Source organism: Dreissena polymorpha, chromosome 3, assembly GCF_020536995.1.
Source record: "Dreissena polymorpha isolate Duluth1 chromosome 3, UMN_Dpol_1.0, whole genome shotgun sequence".
In the NCBI taxonomy this organism is placed as follows: Eukaryota; Metazoa; Mollusca; class Bivalvia; order Myida; family Dreissenidae; genus Dreissena; species Dreissena polymorpha.
The window spans coordinates 123,590,578-123,615,282 of record NC_068357.1 but is presented as its reverse complement, the minus strand read 5'-3'; the positions used below and the strand labels follow the sequence as shown (position 1 = coordinate 123,615,282).

General features: G+C 34.1%; 1 protein-coding gene across 3 annotated transcripts in view; it reads right to left on the bottom strand.

Annotated features, from left to right (window-relative positions):
• LOC127871298 (calicin-like) overlaps window positions 1-19,624 on the bottom strand; it is a 205,060-nt gene extending 185,436 nt beyond the window's left edge. For 2 of the 3 annotated variants that reach the window (XM_052414067.1, XM_052414071.1), the window contains exon 1: window positions 8,293-8,382. The gene's annotated coding sequence lies outside the window, so the exon portion shown is untranslated. Of the gene's footprint in view, window positions 1-8,292; window positions 8,383-19,577 lie in introns of those variants that run through there. The other variant, XM_052414068.1, reaches the window with a different exon arrangement.
• Between the last annotated feature and the right edge of the window lie 5,081 nt (window positions 19,625-24,705).

Here is a 24,705-nt window from a genome sequence, read left to right as displayed (position 1 = left end):
GACGTTTTCGAAAACTTCAGAGATGCTAGCAATAAATACTATAAACTAGATCCGGCATGGTATTATACAGCGCCAGGACTATCTATGGATGCGTGTCTTAAGTTGACAAAGGTAAAACTTGAGCTTATAAACGATTATGACGTGTTGCTAATGTTAAAGCAATGTATTCAAGGTGGGGTTAGTACAATTCCAACGCGTCTTGGTATTGGAAACAATAAGTATATGGGCAATGATTATGATGAAAGCAAAGACTCATCGTTTATCATTTATCTGGATGCTAACAATCTCTACGGATGCGCGATGAGTAAGCCACTTCCAACCGGGGAGTTTAAGTGGATGAATGAAAATGAGCTTAACGATTGGAAAAACATTTCATGCACAGAAGGACAGGGGTGTATTTTAGAAGATGACTTGGAATATCCTGATGAATTACATAATCTTCATAATGACTATCCATTAGCCCCTGAAAACATTATACCTAAAGGATCAAAAGTTAAAAAGCTTATTCTAAACTTGAACAACAAAACCAAGTATGTAGTACATTATGAAAACTTGCAGCAGTATGAAAAGCTAGGGCTCAGAGTTACCAACATTCACAAAGGAATTAAGTTTGATGAAAGCCCTTGGTTAAAAACATATATCGACTTGAACACTGAATTGCGAACAGCTGCAGCTAACAACTTTGAAAAAGACTTCTTCAAGTTGATGAACAACAGTGTGTTTGGAAAAACAATGGAGAACATAGAAAATCGTGTTGATATCCGATTGGTTAATAATATTACACAGGCGGAAAAGCTCCTTGCAAAGGTTAATTTCGACCGCTTGACTATATTTGATGAAAATTTAATAGCTGTACATATGAAAAAAAACAAGTTATGTTATAGCAAACCCATTTATCTTAGAATGTCTATTCTAGACTTGAGCAAGACAATCATGTATGAGTTTCACTATAATTACATCAAGGCTAAATATGGACAAATGGCAAAGCTATTGTTTACAGACACAGACAGTCTTGTCTACGAAATTAAAACTAAAGATTTTTATGCAGACATTTCAAACGATGTTGAAAGACTGTTTGATACAAGCGAGTATCCAAAAGATCAACCCTCCGGAATTAAAACGGGTGTGAACAAAAAGGTTCTCGGAATGTTCAAAGATGAGGCAGCTGGAAAACAAATAGAGGAATTTGTAGGACTCAGAGCTAAACTGTATTCGTGTAAAATGTATGAAGGAAAGGAAAACAAAAAGTGTAAGGGGGTTAAAAAGAGCGTTGTCGAAAACACCATTACACACAACGATTTTAAAAACACGCTGTTTTCTCGCCAAGAAGTGCTGAGGTCAATGAACGTTATCAGATCATACGCGCATGAAATATATACTGAAACGGTCAATAAGGTAGATCTTAGCGCAAATGATGATAAGCGTATTATACTAAAAGACGGTATTCATACAATGGCTTATGGACATAACCTCCTAAGAAAAAAACAAAATGAACAATAATCTCACAGACAATCAAAAAATAATAATAAAAAAGTTTAAAAGCGTGGGAGGACGTGTTGTACCTAACGTACCCATTTACAGTACGTTCTCTTCCACATCACAGCTTATAGATGCTGCTAAGCAAATAAAACAAGCAAATGTTAGAGTAAGGTATGTACGTGACAACTATCCACGTCATCCAAATATGCCGGGTACACACTGGACTGCGTGGATAAAAAACGGTCATGAAAAAATATACTTTGACACTTTTTCTTAAGAGCCACCTCTTAAACTTGTAACCTATCTAAACGAGCGAATGAACGCAAAACATTAATATATAAAATAAGTTTTAATACCGTTAAATATATTAGTGTTGAAGGGGTTGTATTACCAAACGAACCTCTATCCAATTTTCAGTTGATAGATGCTGCTAAAACATTAAATATTACAAACTTTAGGGGTGTCTACCTACGTGATGAACATCCTAAACAACCTAAAAGGGTAGAATGCGGAATTTTAAATTTGGGGAACTCACAAGGAAATGGCACACATTGGACTGCGTGGATCAAAAACAATCAGCGTAAATATTATTTTGATAGTTATGGTTTAACCCCTCCCCAAGAACTAGTTAGCTATTTAAACAAACCTGTGTATTATAATAGCGAAAGAGTACAAACGGATGGTGAGGTATTTTGTGGTCACCTTTGTCTTTACATTCTTAAACAATGTGAGAGCGTAAGCTTACAACATGTGATAAACTGATTGTATTAAAAAAAAATGTGTATATAAAAATGTCTGTAAACATATTTGGTAAAACAAACGTCGGATCGTCGCAAAGAGTGATTTCAGGAGGGGTTACATTATCACAAGCCATTAATACGTTCTTAAGACGAGATGGTAAAAATGCAGCTGCTGAAAATATTAATATGGATTCTCACAATCTAATCAATGTATTGAATCCTATTAATGCTCAGGATGCTGCAACTAAAAGTTATGTTGATAAGCATCTTCCATTAGCAGGTGGTACTTTAACTGGTATACTAGAAATGAGTTCTAACAAAATAAGCGGTGTTGGTGATCCTTCTACTGATCAAGATGCTGAAACTAAACATTATGTTGATACGCATATTAGCGAAGCTAAAGAAAACATAAGTGTTCCATGTTTAAATGGATATATTCCTATTTTGGAAGGAAATGTTAGTGTAACTGGGTTTATTGTTACTTCAAGCCCAGTAATTGGTCCAGTTTTTAAACCATATAATGCTTTTACTCAACTTACTAATGATGCGTGGATTATTACTGGTTCAGGATGGATTACAATTGAGTGTCCTGAACCAGTAAAAATTTGGAGAATTGCGCTATTAGCTGAAAAAGATATGACAATTACAAAATGGCTTTTTGAAGGTAGCAAAAATGCTAAAGAATGGCGTATTCTTCTTCAATCTAAAGATAAGCTGTATGGTACAAGTTCTGCTGTTACGTTTTTTTCTATACCGCCTTTTCCACCTTCTACAACTATTGATGATTATACATTTTACAGACTTACTATAAGCTTAAGTATATCTACTAAGGAAATTGGTATTCGATATATGCAAATGTATGCTTTATCAAACTAATTTAACTAAATCACCCTTAATATAAAAAATGAGATTTTATCCGTTTTTTCTAGAATGTAGTAAGCGTGAAACTGATAAGGAAAATAAGAGGTATTTGGAGCTTCTAGGGTTTGGAAAATGTGGTATGATTATTGACAATGACGATGGAACGTCAACACTCGTTAAAGAAAAGGGAAAATTCGAAATCCCAATAACATACAGCGTCCAAATGCATGATGAACTTAATCAAATGCTCTGGACTAAAAACAATGAGTTTGAAAAGCTGGAAGCAACCATTAAAGAGTCAATGAAACAGTGGGTAAACGTTAAAAAACGGGATCAACTTAGGTTGATTGATAAATACGTGTTAAAATTAGAGTGTGATATGAAGGAGAAAAAAATATCGCAAAGGTGCTATTACCACGGCCTTTTACTCGGAATGATCAAACCAAACGACATTGTTTACCAAGACTTTGAAATTAAACATATAAACACAATATTTTCAAAGGTCTTCACGAATAATGGTAGTGGTCAAAAGTCCTCGAGCCGCCGCGTTTGCGAATGGGATGCCGCCCCGAGCTTGACTTTTCGGAAATATGAAATATCTTGAAAAAGATATTATACATTTATATATATAGAGAATTTCCTGGGGGATATATAATATCTTGAAAAAGATATTATACATTTATATATAGAATTTCCTGGGGGATATATAATATCTTGAAAAAGATATTATACATTTATATATAGAATTTCCTGGGACACGGATGGGAAACGGATGGGAAACGGTTCTGTCCTAGAAGCCTAGTTTTACTACTACTCACGTTGTTGTATTATCAGAAAGTCACAACAACCACGTAATCAACTACGTGTTTAAGGGTTCCCGCTTAAGCCCGCTCCGGCGATTAGCCCTGCTCATTAGCTATCTAGCAACGCAACTGTAATGTAAAGACGCTTATGCTACCTGTATATATGTTAAATAAAATTGTAGACTAGAAGTTCGTGTATCAATTTAACAATTTATAAGGGACAATTATTGTTTAAGTAATTGGTTACGGTAAAACAGATGTGATGATGCCCGATACCGTTTTTCATGTACTGTTTAATTACCGTTGGATATAACGTAAACTTTAAAACTGTTAATCATTGTAAATCAATCTGTGATAAACGCTTACTTCAAGACTGACGGCAATCAAATATAATAATCGCCAGTTAATCCCGCCCTAATACGCATTTTTGTTACTTATTGGACCCTGAACAGCACAATTTGGCGACTGGAAAGTTACCCGAGAATTTCTCATGGCGCATCCGTGTCAGCATACATGTCTGTGTAATGTGACTTCATTATTCGATACTCTGACATCTCTTATCAGTGGATGATCTATTACCCCCATGTATCTTTTATGGCGATTAAGCGCGGAGTTATTGGAGTGAATGACCAGATTACTGTTGTGATTTGTACGTCCCATGCATTAGAAAGCAGTATACATGCAGTTATCCGATGTCCAAGTGACTTCCACCAGATATAAAATGGACGTCCACTAACGGAAGCGCTGACCCCCCCCCCCCCCAAAAAAAAAAAAATATATAAAAAATAATCAGAAATAGATGTAGGATATCATTAGTTCTTAATGAATGCTCTGAGCTTTTATAAGTACATACGTACATCTCAGAGGGTCAATAGCTGGGCGTTGTATTATTGCAACTAGGATATAATATGATCATTAGTTTATAAGTTTAAATCATAGAGATAATGTCTTTATAATATACAGTTGTCACAATTAACGTCTCTTACACTTGTGGTCGGTATTTTTCACGGGTTATATGTCTATGTGCAAGAGGTTTGAAATGTATTATATACAACGAACGTTTATTAAAACTGGCAAACATTAATCAATTAAAGTTAATGAGTATGTTAATAAATTAGTTTTCCTTTGATCTTTGTCACAACACAGATAATGATTTACAAAGGTATTGTATACTGCGCAAGATTTAAAGCCTCTGACCTTGAAATGAAATACATGTTAATCAATACCTATAGAGCCAATTGGTGAGTGTGCAACATTGTCATTAAATCTACAGCCTAGTTAGCAAGTAATTGATTATTTTTCGGCGGAGCTGACTACGCCAGCTTTTCACCTTACGTGACCTTTGTTAGCGTCCAATAGAATTCAAATAAAACTTCCCGCGGCCAAGTACAGATGAATACACTTCATTGACTGCTTTGGCTGATTTGAGAATACGACCAGAACATTGGAAACATGTCCGCGTCTTTGTAACACTGTTTTACTGCGTGTTCACCATGAAACAATTTTATATCTAATGAAAAGGCTTAATAGATAGAACAGTTTTATATGGCACGCCTGAACCACAAAAATGAGAAAAACTAAGTTTAAGTTACTTAAACTAGGTTTTTCTCTACTTAAATTCAATTTAAGTTACTTAATTCGAATTAACGCTGCTTAAAATGAATTTATGTAGTTTTTGTGGTTCCCGCGGCGTTAACGCTAATTAAAACACCGAAAATGCATTAACGGTGCTTAATGGTAATTTTCTTACTTAAGTTGAATTAATTCAACTTAACAAGGATTTTCTCTATCAATTGTACTATTTTCAATTAAGTTGCGTTAAAATAGGTTTTTCTACTTAAAATATGTTTTTAGTTACACGAATTCAACTTTAGTAAGGAATTTTACTTAAGTTGTAAAGTCGAATTGTTTTGATTGGTCAGTTAATGATCCGGAAGACCTAAGCCAATCAGAAACGTCGTAACAAACGTAAACAGGAAAGGATTTTCTTCTACCGCCATTTACAATTTTGCAATGGATCGGTTACAACGCACGCATTTACCTACAGCTGACAGTGTTCTTGAAAGAGTTTCAATAACACTCAGAGATGTACAGAGAGGCAAACTACAGGTAAATGCGATATGACCCGGAAATATATAGACGGGCGGATCGTTTTTGATGTTTATTGCATAGTTACTGACTGTCAGCAAAATTTGATGATGAAAGGGTGTTTTGAATGTTATTCCAGACTAAAACAAATTTTAGCTGACTTAAGATTCTAATCCAAATTTATAATATCTGTATTTTTTGCTCGTACCACATGGCAATCTTTTTTTTCCGACCTCGGGCCTGAATTTATTAACAAACCTGACAACCAATCAAAACGCTTGTTTCATATGCTTATTTTCGGACGCGAGTTTTGACTTAACGATAATTAATAATTCAACTTAAGTAAAAATTTTATTACTTAAGTAATAATTAAATACAATTAACGATGCGAAAGCACTTAAATTAATTTAAAGCAGCGTTAAATGCAATTTAAGTAACTTAACGGTAATAAAAATCAATTTTTGTTGTTCGGGCGCACTTAACGAGTTAAACTAAGTTTTTCTCTGCTTAATTCATTTTTCTCACATAAATAGAAAATAACTCTTCTTAACTACTTAATGCATTTAGTAGCGTTAATTCGAATTAAGTTACTTAAATTGAGTTTAAGTAGTGAAAAACTAAGTTTAAGTTACTTAAACTTAGTTTTTCTCTTTTTTGTGGTTCAGGCGTGCCATAGTTTTACACGCAATCTCGACATCAATACAGTTTGTGCGTCCTCCTATTTTCAGAAGATTTTCATCGCGAGAACGTTTGCACTTATAGGCTATGTTCTCATATTTAGTACTAACTTCCATATTCCTGTCAACATGTTAACATGTTAAAGTATAGAGAGCAGTTGAAGCGAAGACTCACTGTAATGCATTGCATTTCAACTCGCGAGGTATATCGGGTCAATTTGCGGCCACTGTGTGTGAATGTCAGAGTTTACATACAGGTCATCGCTGCGTCTCTACCCTATGTGCTGATCGGAGTTCGCGGCCAGGAAAATAATCGTTACATAATAAAGACGCTATAGGTGAACTGGAATTTTCTTTAGACCAGACAGATGTTAAATGAAGATATCCAGCGATATCATATGGTATGTCAATAATAGATTCCTAATGTGTTTTACAACAATACCATGATAAATATTATTTTTAATTAATTTAACAAGAATTATGCCATCATATTGACTAATGAATTAAGCATGAGCGCAATGATTCTCGATACTGTTAATACTACTAATCGAATCAAATAGCAACGCCAGACAAACCACTAAAACAGGTTTGTTCGAAGAACGCGCGTATAAATATTTAAAATATGTACGAATACTTCGCGTGTGGCCGGTTGACTCATATGTTCTAACTTCACTTCCATTCTTCTTTTGGTTTTCTGTTTTGTATCTATACGTTTATGACCAGCAATATGTAATAATGTAAAATAAGCCGCGAAAACTCCGCGTATCATCCCGTACTGCGTTTTCTGCAGCTAAGAACTGCACAGAAAAAGACATTCGCTATCTTTGATCTCATTCATTGAAGTCTTTACCTTTCATTAACTGCAACCACAAACAACGCCGTATATCTTTTTTAAAGATATTTCTTGTTTAAACTGTACCGCTTTTAAAACCGAAAGTAGGATTTCTATACGTAGACGTCCATTTCGACATACGCGATTATTTTTAACTTTATAGCGCAAAAAGACTGATTTCTTCCTTGTAACCACCAGATATATAGAGAATACTATGTTTGTGTGATTGTGTACTTAAATTTATCCCACGAGTGAAGAAAGGTCTACATGGCGAGGCTTGCCGAGCCTTGTAAGCCTTTTTGACACGAGTGGGATAAATTTAAGTACACAATCACACTAACATAGTATTCTATTTATCCTACAATATTGTTTTATTTAAATTAGTACTAAAATAAAAGCAAAAACACATTAAATTAACTGAATCTTACATTGCGTAGTAATATTTATTGTGATCTTTCCTGTTTACGGAAATCGAATTGTCCTTAAGAATTCCACGCAAAAGAAAAGTAACGAGACAAAATATCGCTATACGCCTCGATTCAAATTTAATCAGCGTTCCAAAGGAAACACACTCAAGTAGAACACTGACGGTTGTGTTCAAACTACAATTCTTGTTTCACCACTGTAAAAAAACAAAAAAACAAACATGGCTCCCGCCATTTTGAAATTTACAAAATGTGTAGACACATACCGTGGCTACGTGAAGCATGATTAAGCATTTATTCCCGCCGATATTGTTAATTTTTGTATTTAAACAACTCTTCTTTTTACACACTTTATACTTACTTACATAAAAGAATTGTTCTACTCACCGAAGTTGTATAATAACCACGTCCGTGTTTATTTTCGTAATGTTTAATTTGCTATCTATCTATCTATCTATCTATCTATCTATCTATCTATCTATCTATCTATCTATCTATCTATCTATCTATCTATCTATCTATCTATCTATCTATCTATCTATCTATCTATCTATTTATCTATCTATCTATCTATTCATCTATCTATCTATCTATCTATCTATCTATCTATCTATCTATCTATCTATCTATCTATCTGTCTATCTACCTATCTATCTATCCATATATCTATCTATCTATCTATCTATCCATCTATCTATCTATCTATACTGTCTAACTCCCCTTGCGGGTATTATTGACAGGTGCGCAGTCAGTGCAAGATAAAAGTGTTAAAAGTGAATAAGTGAGAAAGATAAAAGTATGTTCGATTAATCATGCATGATGAAGTGATTTAAAGTTAAAACTGATAAAAACATGTCTCTCGGAGTTCAAGGGGCAGAAGGGGAAAGCAGGGACCGCTTAAGCCCTTCAAGATTAGGATGTAATACTTAAGTGGCAGGGAGGTTGTTCCACATCACAATAGAACTTGGGAAAAATGAAAACTTATAATAATTTGCAGTTGTATGGATCTGTCTGAAAGAGAGAAGGTGCATGTGACGAGTGAAACAGGTGGGTCGCTCGATATATGATGGCAGCGGCACGGCTACTAAACCTTGAACAATTTTGAAAAAGATTATTAATTTAGTGTCATTTCGTCTGTCTTGTAGGGTCTGCCAACCAAGTTCCTGTTGCATGGAGGTGACACTGTCATAAAGAGAATAATTATGCTTGACCCAGCGGACTGCTCGACGCTGTACTTTTTCAATTTTTTGTATATTTTGTTAAGTGTGAGGACTCCATACGGAAGAAGCATATTCAACCTGTGGTCTAACTATTGTCTTGTATGCCAGCTGGCGAATTTCTTGTCTGTATGTTCCTGCGTAGAAAACCAAGAGATTTATTGGCGTTTTTTGTAATTCTATTTATATGGGTGTTCCAGGAAAGGTCTTTTGAGATGTCCACGCCTAAGTATTTTGCATTGTCAACAGTTTCTAGTATTTGTCCATGGAATCTGTAATTAAAAGAGAATTTTGATTTATTTCTGGTTATGTTCAAAACTTGGCATTTACTTGGGTTGAACTCCATGTCCCAAAGATGTTCCCATTTCATAAGTTTATCTAGATCTTCTTGTAGAGTATGGCAGTAATGCATATTGTTGATTGTTAGATAAACGGCAGTGTCATCTGCAAATAAGCGAACTTGAGAAGTAATAGATTTAGGTAAGTCATTTATATAAAGAAGAAAAAGTAACGGACCAAGCACAGACCCTTGTGGTACCCAAGATGTCACTGGTACCTCGGATGATAATTCTCCATCTAGAGCAACACGTTGAGTACGACCTATAAGGAATGATTTGATCCATGAGAGAGTATCTTTATCCGCACCATGTTCCTGTAATTTGAAAAGCAGTTTGAGATGGTTCACTTTGTCGAACGCTTTACTGAAATCAAGCAATATTAGATCAGTTTGTTGTCCAGAAGACATATTTCGTGCCAGGTCATCAATGAGTTGTAGAAGTTGTGTTTCGCAGGAACGCTTCTCTCTGAAGCCATGCTGTAAGTCATAAAGTATGTTATATTTATTGAGGTGAGCTGAAAGATTTGAGGAAACTATATGTTCTAAGGATTTACATAAAATACAGGTAAGAGAGATAGGTCTGTAATTTGCTGGGTCTTCTTTGCTTCCTTTCTTGTACAGTGGTATTACATTTGCAGATGTCCATACTTTTGGTAGAATTCCAGAGTCCAATGATTTCTGAAAAAGAAGTGTTATTATGGGAGAAATTTGTTAACTTAATTCTTTAAGAACAAGAGGTTTGATGTTATCTGGACCTGCTGCCTTGTCTGGTTTAAGATTGGATAGCAACTTCTGCACCCCATTGACACTGACTGTGATCTTTGGCATTGTTGGAAATTTTCTGAAAGATGAAGACGAAATTCCATTCAGATTTCCGAAAAAAGACAGACATGATTGAGATAGGGTAAGGGGGACATAGGGATGAAAACGGATTGGAACTGTTGGTTCAAAACATTGGCCTTTTCTTGATTCACAGATGTTGATTTTCCTGAAACATTGTCAAAAAGAGTAGATATACCTTGAGCGTCTTGTTTGGAGTTTTTTAAGAGAGTATACAGTTTCTTCGAATTAAAGTTGGATCTGTCTTCTTGGGCGTCAGGGTCTTCAATGCCTAAAATGGACTCGATATATTTATTATAAGCAGTTTTAGTATTTCGTTTGATAAGGTTTTTAAAATTGAGAAACATTTTCCTGGTCTTATGTGTTCCATTGTTTTTAAGTCTGAAATAAAGGTTATCTCTTTTTCTCATTAGTCGTTTTATCGGTTTATGCTTCCATGACGAGTTAAAATTCTAGACAAATTTCTTCATCGCCATCCATCTTTTCCAAAAGCACTGGATGTAAGCAGGCAATTCTTTGTGGATAGACATTCTTTGATCGACTGACAAAGGAACAACTAAACCATCAAATAAATTACCATTTTAATTTCGACATCGATTTTTTCGAAAAGTTAAAGAACAATTCACTTACACTTTTCTTAAATTTAATCCATCAATTGTTCAACAAAACATCGCGTTATTCGAGTACATTCGACATTTTAACTAACTCGAAAATGCAATCTCACCAGTTTCATTCCAGTTTTATATCCAAACACTGTGTTTTTCACATTCATAATATCATAATAATCCATCGTAAACACACACACTTGTTAAACGACTGCGTACCCAATGACCTAAATGACGCACAGGGGTGAAAGGCCAAAAAAGGAGTCCCTATGTACATGTTCTAAAAATAACTGCTATAAACCGGATCTAAAAATAGCGATAAAGAAAGCCTTATCTTTTCTTTATGAGTTATGTTCTTTAAAATCATTTAGCTGTAGGATAAATTCTAAATTTTAACTGGCATAGATAAAATTAAATCTATAGCCTAGTTAGCGAGAAATTATTTTTTTTTTTCAAACGGTACCGTTTTTAAAAAAGAAATTAGGATTTATATACGTATAAGTCCATTTCGACGGTGTCCAGACAACTAGCCCAATTGCCAACTCGCCCCAGGTCAAGTCGCCCCAAAAACAAGACAAGTCGCCCCAAATTTATTGGACAACCCGCCCCAACCGAAAAACAACTCGCCCCAATTTATTTTCGTATAGTTTGCGAGGCATGTATTTTAATAAATGTGTACTTGATCATTATTTGAATATATTTCAATATATTTACTACGGGTTTAATGATGTGTCTGTTACTTTTGACTATTATTATATACAATTATATTGTAAATGAAATATTTGTTAAGTAAGCTATGCTTGTTGTTTCCGTATTTGTGTTTGATGTAATTATCAATAAATAATTGCGAAAATTATACTAGGTTCGTTTTTAAGATTTTGTTTTGTATTTTATATAGAAAAACAGTATAATGATTTAATTGTTTACATACGAACTTATTTGATTGCTTATAATTATAAGTTGTTATTAGCTTTTATGTACGTTCGTTTGATTATTATTATTATTATCCATAAAGTAATTCCTTTGTGACAGCCCTGTTTTGAAAACGTGTGAATTGTCAAACAGTCATATTGCCGGCATGCGTTCATTGTCTTTTCACGAGCTTATTAATAAAACATATTGTATAGTTGAATACAACGAAATTTTTTAAACTCAATTGAAGATACAGAAAACTTACCATTAACTATTTAATATCTGTTTTTATTGTTTTCTGAATCATGCTAATTGAGCCACATAAGACTCAAATGAAGATACAGAAAACTAACTTTTACGAATACATTTACTATTGAATATCTGTTTCTATTGTTTTCCGAAATTTGCTAATTAAGCCACACAATTGCAGATTACCAGATTACGTAAATATTTGTCAAACATTCACATACGCCTTGATAACAAGAAAAGGAATTCGGCTACAGCGGCTGTCAACCCCGGGAGATAATTTGCAGGTTTATGGTATTTATGGATTTATGAGTGACACGTGTATAACATATGCCCCAGTATCTGCGTGATTCATCCGCTCATATGCAATGAAAATATAATTGACGGAATCGTCAAATACATGTAATGCATTGAATTATTATTCCTCATATCAGACAAGAAAGCGAGTTTGCAATTGGCAAATTTGTAAAAGCCAATCATATTCGTTTTTATGTTGTCCACTTTAAGAAGATGTATAAATATGCACGTACTGTTGAATTATCTGTGAAAAATAATTCACTAGCTAACGTTTTATGTTATATCAAGCCTTTAAAACATTCGCCATGGCAGAGAAATGTATAAGTTGTGGTAAGACAGTTGGGCGGAGACAGCATGCTGTAGCCTGTGATGCATGTGAGAGATGGCAGCACAGAGTCTGTGATTCGGGAAAGTGCAATTTTTTCCAATTTAATATAAAACTATTCAAAACGAGACATACTTTATAACTGGAAATATTTTTAAAAGGTTATATAAAAATATAGCCTGAAATCAACTCAGCGCGTTTAAAAATATTAGTTTTTGCGATGATATTTTAATTTTTATATAATTTGTTTTAACATTAAAAAAAACTGCATTAATTGTTAGTTATTTCACCTTCACCAATTAAGGATAATCCTTTTAAGCAAGATTATGATTTTGCATAAAGTGATAGAGGCGCGATCGCTATCTCCATATTAGACTATGTCACCAGTTGAGATTAAAAGCGTAAATTGGTATGCATTTGATATGTGTAGATAAGATGTATGGTTGATTACTGAGTTAGTTAATTATTAGTAAAAGTTTTCATCAACTCCATTAAGTTTTATTAGCTTTCACATACGTGCGTTTGATTATTATAATTATCCATAAAATAACTCCTTAGTGACAGCCCTAATTTTAAAACGTGTATTACAAAAAAACGCTATTTTATAAATATGTCAAGCACGTACACTTAACAAAAAAACTTAATTTCTTTAATTAATGTTTAACATATAATTTTTGTACATCGTTTATAAAAAGAAATATAATGTTACACGTGATGTTTTATAATTTTGTCAAGTGCGCGTGCCATTTAACTTTTGAGTTACGCGAGAGATGCGAATAAAAACAAGGACTGTTTGTAAAACATGCATGCCCCCCATATGGGCTGTCCGTTGTACTGGCAGCCATTGTGTAAATACGACTTTTGTCACTGAGACCTTGACCTTTGACCTAGTGACCTGAAAATCAATAGGGGTCATCTGCAAGTCACGATCAATGTAACTATGAAGTGTCATGATCCTAGGCAAAAGCGTTCTTGAGTTATCATCCGAAAATCATTTTACTATTTCGGGTCACCGTGACCTTGACCTTTGACCTTGTGACCTCAAAATCAATAGGGGTCATCTGCGAGTCATGATCAATCTACCTATGAAGTTTGATGATCCTAGGCATATGCGTTCTTGAGGTATCATCCGAAAATCATTTTACTATTTCGGGTCACCGTGACCTTGACCTTTGACCTAGTGACCTAAAAATCAATAGGGGTCATCTGCGAGTCATGATCAATCTACCCATGAGGTTTCATGATCCTAGGCGTATGCGTTCTTGAGTTATCATCCGAAAACCATTTTACTATTTCGGGTCACCGTGACCTTGACCTTTGACCTAGTGACCTCAAAATCAATAGGGGTCATCTGCGAGTCATGATCAATCTACCCACGAAGTCTCATGATCCTAGGCTTATGCGTTCTTGAGTTATCATCCGGAAACCATTTTACTATTTCTGGTCACCGTGACCTTGACCTTTGACCTAGTGACCTCAAAATCAATAGGGGTCATCTGTGAGTCATGATCAATCTACCCATGAAGTTTCATGATCCTAGGCGTATGCGTTCTTGAATTATCATCCGGAAACCATTTTACTATTTCGTGTCACCGTGACCTTGACCTTTGACATGGTGACCTCAAAATCAATAGGGGTCATCTGCAAGTCATGATCAATGTACCTATGAAGTTTCATGATCCTAGGCCCAAGCGTTCTTGAGTTATCGTCTGACAACCACCTGGTGGGCGGACGGACCGACCGACCTACCGACCGACATCAGCAAAGCAATATACCCCCTCTTCTTCGAAGGGGGGGGGGAGGGGCATAAAAACTGATACTAATCTGTCAGCTTGATTTTTAAATCATGATCCATCGCGCCAATATATTCATTGTTTCATGAAATTGTGTATAAAAACAAAACGATTACGTTTGAAACCAAGCTTTTCACATTAAAGAAACCTGCTGTGGTGATCCCTATCTTATCAGCTCAATACACAGGCACCTGACTACTGTACTGGATAGATCGGATTTATTGCCAAAATAACTGATTTTATTTATTGCTAAATTATTGCGTTTATATAAATTAACAACGAGAATGGATCAACATCACCGTTGCATATTTTTATTACGTTCACAGTAATCTATTCTTTAAATAGATATAGCCTAATTAAAGACGGCGCTAATAAAGAAAAAGTGTGAAGGTAGATATAAAAAAATAAGATCCATTTTCGCATGACACTGACAGTATAGCATGTAGTATTTAATCAGAAGGTTCAGATGTATGGTTGATTCCTGAGTATGTTAATAGTAAAAGTTTAATATCATTGTACCAGTATACATTGTGTAGTTTACAACAGAAATGGTAACCTAAATACGTAAACAAATAACATGTATGCTAGATTATTTTTCCGAAACGTCGACTTTTTTATACTAAATATTGTTATCTTATACACATCTTAAATAAAAATGTATTATTTATATGACAAAATAATTCATAGCGAGTTTTTAATACATTTGGGGCGAGTTGTTTTTCAGTTGGGGCGAGTTGTCCAATAAATTTGGGGCGAGTTGTCCTATTTTTGGGGCGAGTTGACTTGGGTCGAGTTGGCAATGGGGCGAGTTATCTGGCGACCCTTTCGACAAACGCGATTATTTTTAAGTTTTAAAGCGCAAAAAAGACGGATTTCTACCTTGTAACCCCTAGATATATTATAATTGTCATAGATAAATTATTTTCCTTATTTATACTTAAATTTTCTATGCCAAATAAGTTGTGTAGCTTTAATTAAAGCTAACTGATTTTGTAATTTATCAATTTTACTTTCATATGTATTTATACCTATTGTGTCAATTAATTAAAGGAACAAATAAAAATTAGGTGTTTGTTGCAGGCAGTTATTTTCTTAATAAATAAGATAAAAGTTTCTTAGTTATGTATAAAAGTCAACTGAATTAAGCAGTTGTTATAATTATCCACATATCTGTGCAACGAACTACATGCGTATAAGTAAATACATGCGTATTTTAGTGTGATGGAATATGCGTGTATTTTGTATTCAAGGTCCAAGGCAGCAAGCTATAAAATATGATAGTTGCCAAAAAAGGCAATACAGAACATGCGAAACACTTAAAAAACAATCTTAATTATTCATGCTGTACAATCTTGGACAATGTCATTGACACTAACTCTATTATTTATTATTGTAAAATTATTTTTTTTTTAGGAAATATTTCATATTCATATTTAAATTCATGTATTTATGTTCATCATCGTTGAGAGCTTTATGCGATACTTAGCTATACTAAACCATGAACACGTGTTTTAAACTGTGTGCTTGAAAACATGTACAGTAAAGCTCACGCAAAACCAACAAATTCCGCGATCCGCGGAGTTTGACGACATCAAGTGCTCGCCGAGTCGACTCGGCATCGACCATCTCGTCGCCGCGTCTGTTCAACGAGACATGTCGCGGCACGCATCGGCATGATGCCGAGGAAATTATTGGGATATGACGCCGAGCTACCCGGCTTACAATCATATTTAACTTTGATGCCCATGACAGTTTTTTTCCCTGTCTTTTTAAACGCTGCGTATAAAAGGAAACCGTGTTCGCACCTAGATGTAGGGTACTGCACCTGGAGGATTGATACTTGCGTGTTTGATTATGCAACTGACAGTTTGAAGCCATGGAGAACTCATAAGTGATTGAAATAATCGTATTGTCCCGAGTCTCTCGATTCCCCGATACATACCATTACGTTTCAACTGTCTCAATCGCATACATGCATCTTCTACCGTCTTAATCCATTACTCGATAATCACATTTATGCCTGATTTCCATTTTTAAAAGCAAAATCTGGAAAATAATGACGATAAAAGTGATCAAGAATGTCATAAACACGAACGTTTGCAATTTGCAAAAGTATCAAATGTATTTCGGCATATGTTTCTATTTAAAGATTTGATGAAATAAGCGCCCAAGCAGGACAGTTGTATTCCAACATGCGTAAATCATATGACACGGTTTGCACGCGTCGTGTAAAGCTATTTACGGTTACAAATTCTAGATGAAATAAATTAATTTCTTTATCCTGATATGAAGCGCGCAAAAATTGGCGTGGGTGTGTTTATTTGTAAATAAAAATTTCGTAGCCGGTACAGCATTGAGATCAATTAATTTACAATAAAAGTTTCGTTGTGAATTTCCACTAAAGCACCGGGGTATCTCGCCAATTATTTGACATTTCATCCGAGATGGTATCATGTGTGACTAAAAAGTGTTCTTATAATATGCACATCTTGCTTGTGTGTTTTGTTCATGTGAATTTTCTTGTTAACTATGTTTATAAGTTAAAATAGAAATTGACAAAAGTGTATGTTTGTATTATTTGTTTAATTAGTAATTATCTTTTCCTTTATCTATCTTAAAAGTACGAACAAGAACTTCTTTGGTACGGACAAGTGAATTTGTGGGTTCAACTTGTCCGTGGACAAGTAGACTCCTAAAATATTTCAGAACCCCTGATTGATGTAAATAAAAAACAGGCTTAAGTTTGGCTAGTTACACTTTGGGGAGTTGGCTAGTTACACATTTGTTTGAATTTTTACAAATTTAATTTCCTGCACAATCACAATAGACCTCACGAAGGTATTTGAATTACAATTGTTTTCTCATTCACACAGCTTAAATGCTGATAAAAAAGGGGCAAGGTCGAAAGAAAAAGTAGTCTGGTGACAATTTCTGGTAATTAATTCCTAATTTAAAGTATTCGTTTTTCGTCTAGCACAGATATTTAAGCATAATCTTTTCATTCCTAACTGAATCTGGGCAACAGCATAAAAAATTAAACAGATTTTCAGTTTTGTATTGGCCAATCCAGAGGGTCTGGTGGGGGAGCACAAAGGAGCAGGGTGAAACATCCTGGTAATTTGTTTGTGATATTTCCCCAATTGAAAGACTGTCTTTAAAATATTTCTATACAGACATTGGTGCAGTCCAAAAGTAAGTTGATTGCTAACAAACACCAGAGCACATCAACTATGCTACACAAAGTACAACTTCACACTCGTCTCCAGTTCTTCCATTTCTATTTAATTTAGTATTTTTGGCAGGTGGAGGGTTCTGGCTTCTCACTATCGATACACAACCATTGTTTGGAAAATACAGTGCTGATAATTGAAACTTGGATTGATAAACAGCTGCATTATACGAATCTGTAATCCCAGCATAGGTCTTTAGTAAGTTATTTACGAACAAAATTACAGAAAAAACTCCTAACTAAAGTTATAACGCATTAACTATTTTTCTATTTTAGTAATGTTCAGTAGCATTGTCTTTAAATTCTATACCTTACTACATGTAGATCATAATGTTACCTACCTAAGCACAATTTCAATACAATATCTTCATCATTACTGGTGTTGTTGAGCACAATTTGTTTAATCCATTTTCAAGCAACCGTGACCTTGAACACAAACTGGCCCAAAATGCTAGTCTACAGGTTAGATTGATGAAGGAGTTCTTGCACATAAATATTTACCTGAATTTTCAAAGTACAAAAAAGCATATATCTGCTAAATGGCAGGTCAGAGGTTTGGGCCTTGGACAGTGACATTATCATCCCGAAAACATGTGTAAATTTTCAATCAAAAATCTACAGTAACGTTTACTTGTTGCTTGCATACATTAGCCTGACTTAACGAGTAACCTTTGTCTGACTTTTTGAAGTGCATTAAGGGCATAATTCTGCTTAAAGGCTGGTCACAGTTCACACAAGCACATAACACTTGAAAGTGAAGAATTAATCAGCGGACTCAGTGATGGGGTCACTGCTAATCGAGGGTTTACAAAAACTAATGACCTTAGAGAACGGCGCTTCTATTCTGATCCAAGATTTCAATGAAGAGTCACCAATTACTGCAGGCATCTAGATCTGAGTACATACAAAGAGAATAAAATCTTTCTATTTGTTTGAACGGGTTATCAGACTGAATATGCAGGTCGAACAAATATTTACCTGTGCATACCTTACAAATTTTTAACTACAAATAATTAAAACCTAGTGAAAATGTATGCGTACGCAAAGTTTTATGTTGGCTAAAAAACTATGATATGACGTGGTTGATACAATATGGTGGACTTAAAAAAATCTTTGACCAATTGCAGTGCTTCTGTTCATTATGTATCTTTGATTTGATTGATTTACCATCACATATCCTTACATTACAATCAGGATATAAAATGCAACTTTTGTGCTAATTGACCAACAGAATACTTTTGTAAAAGAACCAGCAGGATGCTTAAGTAATTGTTAGTTCTAAACATGCACTGTTTTCACTACAAGTTTTATGGATATGGGTCAAACAACTACATTGTTTGGGGGTGGAAGGGGTGGTAGTGGGACTGATAAGTAGATGAAGCTGCAACATAACTTGTATAATATAATTTAAAGTTTATTCCTGAATTTCCACATTAATTACACAGCGCTGTGTCTAGATTTGACTCTTAATCGGGAAAACATCAGTCACTTTCTTTACTGGTGAACGGTCATACTTAGAACGAAAAATATAATTTTATAGATAAAATATCCTACATCAAAGCAATTTTTCTTTTATTGGCAATTTCCGTAACCCACTCGGATATCTGCAACCTGGTTTGGAATCATGGAAATGCATCATTGTTATGCCTTTATATAGTTTACAGTAAAGAATTATTGTCAAATGCCTTTTTTTCAAATAAGCATGTATGCATCAATGGTTTGGTAACAAAAAGTTTTTTCAACCCTTCACTTAATTTTTTTATAATATTATTTTATTATTATTATATCAGTAGAACAGCTATAAAAAGAAAGACAAAAGCAGTTCAATTTTTAAATAACACAGGCTTTGGTCTTATTCACCAACAATGTACCTAAATTATTATGTGCGCTTGTCAGTATCGATATACTTCTATAAAATGGCGGGTTTCAATATTTTATGGCAAAGTAACGAACAAGGGGTTCCAGCGGGTCAGTATAAAACGCGGCATTTAGCGCAGCCTGCAAATTGCAGGCTGCGTTATCGGGCCATAAAACGCAGCCAATATAGACATCGTTGCAGTCAATATAGATATCGTTGGAAAACGCAGGCAATATAGACAAAGAAGGAATACGCAGACGATAAAAACTATAAGGCAAAACGGGTGAAATTCGAGAGAATTACCGTATCAATAATTCGAAGGTTTTAATTAACAGTATATGTATGAAACTGGTAAAGGTCCAAACAATTATAAGACGTAAATTATCGTTTTAATCGCTAAAATGGCAGTTTAATTATAGTTTAATTATAAACGCATTGAGTTTTTCTGTATCAAGAAGAAGACATAACAATATGTTTTGCTTGTTTAACATAATTGTTTATGAAATAAATGTATGTAAAGTATATGTACAGATTAAACGGGTTGTTATTTTCAACGCAGTCAATGCGGTCAATGTATAGACATCGTTGCAGGCAATATAGAAATCGTTGGCAAACGCAGCCAATATAGAAATAGAAGGAATACGCAGCCAATATAGAGATAGACGGCAAAAAAGTTCGAGAATGACTGTATCAATAAGGTTTTTATTTATGGGTCCAAACATTTTTAAAACTTATCGATTTTTATCGCTATAATGGCCGTAAATTTAAACACATTTTATTATTTTGTTTATCAAGTTGAAGACATCATATTTGATTTTATGAGCACACATGCGTAATAAAAATTGTATTAACATAATTATATAAAATGTATGTATGTATATGTATGTATAGATTGAACGAATTGTGGTTTTCAACGCAGACAATATGGACATCGCTGCAAATTGCAGACTGCGTTATCGGGCCATAAAACGCAGCCAATATAGACATCGTTGCAGTCAATAACGATATCGTTGGAAAACGCAGGCAATATAGACAAAGAAGGAAAACGCAGTCAATATAGAAACAGAAGAAAAACGCAGCCAATATAGAGAAAGAATGCAAAAAAGTTGGAGAATCACTGTATCAATACGGTTTTTATTTATGAAAGTGGTAAAGGTCCATACTATTTTAAAACTTATCGTTTTTTATCGCTATAATGGCAGTAAATTTATACACATTTTATTATTTTGTGTATCAAATTGAAGACATCATAATTTTATTTTATGAGCACACATGAGTAATAAAAATTGTATTAACATAATTATACAAAATGTATAAAATGTATGTATGTATATGTATGTATAGATTGAACGAATTGTGGTTCTTAACGCAGACAATATGGACATCGCTGCAAATTGCAGACTGCGTTATCGGGCCATAAAACGCAGCCAATATAGACATCGTTGCAGTCAATATAGATATCGTTGGAAAACGCAGGCAATATAGACAAAGAAGGAAAACGCAGTCAATATAGAAACAGAAGAAAAACGCAGCCAATATAGAGAAAGAAGGCAAAAACTTATTGATGTTGTTTGTGGCTAATTTTATTTTATCGAGATTGTCTAAGTGTGAATATAAGGATGTACATTTACCTGCCAATTAATACTTCCCTTTGAATTTCAACCCAAAAGACCCTTAATTATGCCGGGTGTTTATTTGCTCAGATGACTTCAAAGTTATTTAAATTGCATCTTAAGGAATGAAATTTCACACATATTGTTAAAGAAATTGTTATATTTTAGCGAGTAATTCTTAGTCGTATATTTATATCCGATGTTTTGTATCCATTCATATCGTTGTTATTACTTGTAATATCAGTGCTGTCAGTGATTAGTGTGATATTTGGAATACGTGTTTTGTGTGTGTTGTGTGTAAAGTGTTTTTCGTGTTTTTCAACAGTTTTTGTGTGTGTGTTTTTTGCGATATTTGGAAGAAGTGTTTTGTAATTTTGTGTTCTTTTTGTGTGTATAGTTCCTATAGTGTTTTCGTGTGCCGTCTAGTGAGTGTAAAAGAATGGCTTTGATTTTCGGACACAGCCAGGTGAAGTATATGCACCAGTATCTCAAAAGTGAGGACATTATAACATTGTCCTACTCCGGTTTCACAACGGTAGATCTGTGTGAAGAGGAGTCGATTTTTGAAATCGTGCCCTCCTGCAAGGTGTGTTAACGTTACCTGTTGTTGCTTTTGTGCGTGAATAAAACCATATTGTTATGAAACATTTTTAAATTAATTTGGAGATATACTTTAGAAGTTCGTCTTTAAATTACAACAATTTATAAGTATGATGGAAATCATACAAACAATAACTTACTTTGTATAGCAGGCTAATATCAACATTACACATTCCTCCATATATACGAACAAAAATTTATTAACAGGCTGAATAATTAAAAATATAAATCCGTTCCAAAATGCACTGATGTTTTATTGTTAAGTGGCACCACTTGTTTATTGTTTGTACTGTCATCTTAATAGGAATTTTATTAATATTGCAACTTAAAGCAAAATTAATAGTTGCATTTGATGCAATCGTCACCTTTGCAGGGGTGGTAGCTTGGGTCCTCGTGACATCTAATGACAACTCTCTTGTGTAACACTTTGGCAATACCCGTTAATTGGATCATAATTGAGACGAAGGCCCATATAGTTTTGATGACATATCTGAACTGTTACTTGGGTGAAAAATGTTGAAGCTATTGTTTTTGCAATTTCCTTGTTAAATTTATAATATATGGGTGCCGGTCAACTCGCACGGTAGTCAACTCGCACGTTTTTTGGTCAACTCGAACGGCATTTCTGGTCAACTCGCACTTTTTCGAAGTCAACACGCATGCCTCGAAAAAATATATAGAAATAGATGAAGGATGTAATATGATCAGAAGTTTATAAGAAGTTTATAAGTAAAAATAGTAATCATGTCCTTTTTTAATTATCTGAATAAAAGGTTGTCACATTTAATTGCTCTGTTACACTTGTGGTCGGTGTTTTTCACGGGTTATATGAATGTTTGCAATAGGTGTGAAAAATCTTATATACTACTAACAATTATTAAAATAGCAAAGCAATAATCAAATAAACTAAATTGAATGATAGATGCATGTTTGTTTTTGTGATACTTCTATCACTCGATTCAAGTATTTTGAACCAATATTGGAAAATATGTAATTTGCAATTATTAATTCAAATACGTGTAATGGTTCGCGTGTTGATTTATAATAGTGGAAAGTCTATGTAGAGCTCTATTTGTGCGTTCATGTTTTTTAATTATTTGTATTCTAATTCCTATTTAATTGTTATAAATTTTGTATAAGCTTATATTTTTTACTTATAATGAGCTATGAAAGATATTGAAAACAGCTGTCTCCTAATCAGTAACAATACCCTAATTCTCACCACTAAAATTACAATAAACCGATAATCTGTCAGTCATTCAGAGCTGATGAGGGCACTGATTATCGAGGAGTAGATAAGGCTAGTACTGATAGGGGTTGTCTAGAGATAAGGCTGTAGTATGGAATACTTAAATAAATATTTTTTTAATTTGTTCATGCTAAACAATTTAATATTTAACTAATTAATGTAGAACCGTAACTCATGTACAAATTTTAAAAATGTTGGTTAATTTTTATTAAATTAGAAAATAAATAAACATTTGATTCTTGTAAAAATTGCATGATAAAGAATTGGTGTAAAATTAATCATTGTTTCGTACAACCATGTTTAAATACATGTAGGTATGATAATCATATATGCGCGGTTTACGTTTTTTTCCTATAATTGTGTGCGCAATAAGTTTTCCATACGTAATGGGATCTTTTTTAATTGTTTTATGACAAATTATTAACTTCTTAATAATTAATAAACGGACATGTCGGTTCTATAAAAGCGATACGCGAACGATTCAACTCGCATCATTGCAGCGCGAAAAGCTTCAACAAGTCGTCCGTTTGTCAAAGTGTGAAAAATGTTGAAGCTATTGTTTTTGAAATTTCCTTGTTAAATGTAGTATATATTATTGACTGTTTCAAATAAATGTATACCATTTATATTTCGATATAATTAATGCTTGGTGACTATTAAACGGACGATTTCTACGTATCCGTAATATCTTTTCAGCATTTGATGTTCCGAGAAAAACCAATTATACCACTAGCATTCATGATTCACGAAAGGAAATTTCAAAAGTGCCACGAACAGTTTCTCGAATTAATAAAATCTAAAATTCCGAAGATGGCTATTTCGAAATTTTGCGTGATTATGGACAGAGAAATAGGAATCGTAAACGCTCTTAAAAATTGCCTTCCGAACAGTAAAGTTTTGATTTGTTGGAATCATATCTTGAAAGATTTAAAGTTTTGGCTCACGAATCATGGCGCTAAAGCGGCTGACAAAATTATTTATGAAAACGATCTTAGATCTCTGTTCACTTGCGAATCCCTTGATCACTTCAATCTAAAGTATGAAGAGCTAAAAATAACATAGAGTGAACCGATGGTAGAATACTTTGATAAAAATCTAAGCGAAACAATAAGAGAGCACGCGGGTAGATGGATTCTTGAACAATATGACAATTAAAATCCGTATTCGGGCATTACAAACAACGCTGCAGAATCTATTAACGCGGAACTTAAGCGACATGTTGATTTTAAAGAGAGAGAAATTGATAGCATTGTTTTATTTTTTAACTACTTGCAATGGAACAAAGTAACCGAACTTATACGCGGTTTTTGTGGCGAAACTGAATGGTACTTACTACCGCGATTCCATTACACTAAACAAGATCCCGACACAGTAGAAATTCCTAAAGCATGTTGTCAACCGGATAAGATCATAGATTTAGTAAGAGCTAACGTAAGTTCTTTAAACCAGCCTACTTCAGTTCCTTGTACGTCGGAAGACATTGTCGCAAACGATGTCCCGGATAAATTACAAACACAAAGTCGTACTCAACATTCATTGGCATTAAATACACTGAGTAATAACGGTATTGTTTTAGTACCAGAAATGGGCGCTTTCATGGTAAAAGGTTCCAAAAATGATAAGTATTCTGTGACACTCTTTCCGAACGAAAAATGTAATTGTCCATCAACAACGCGCTG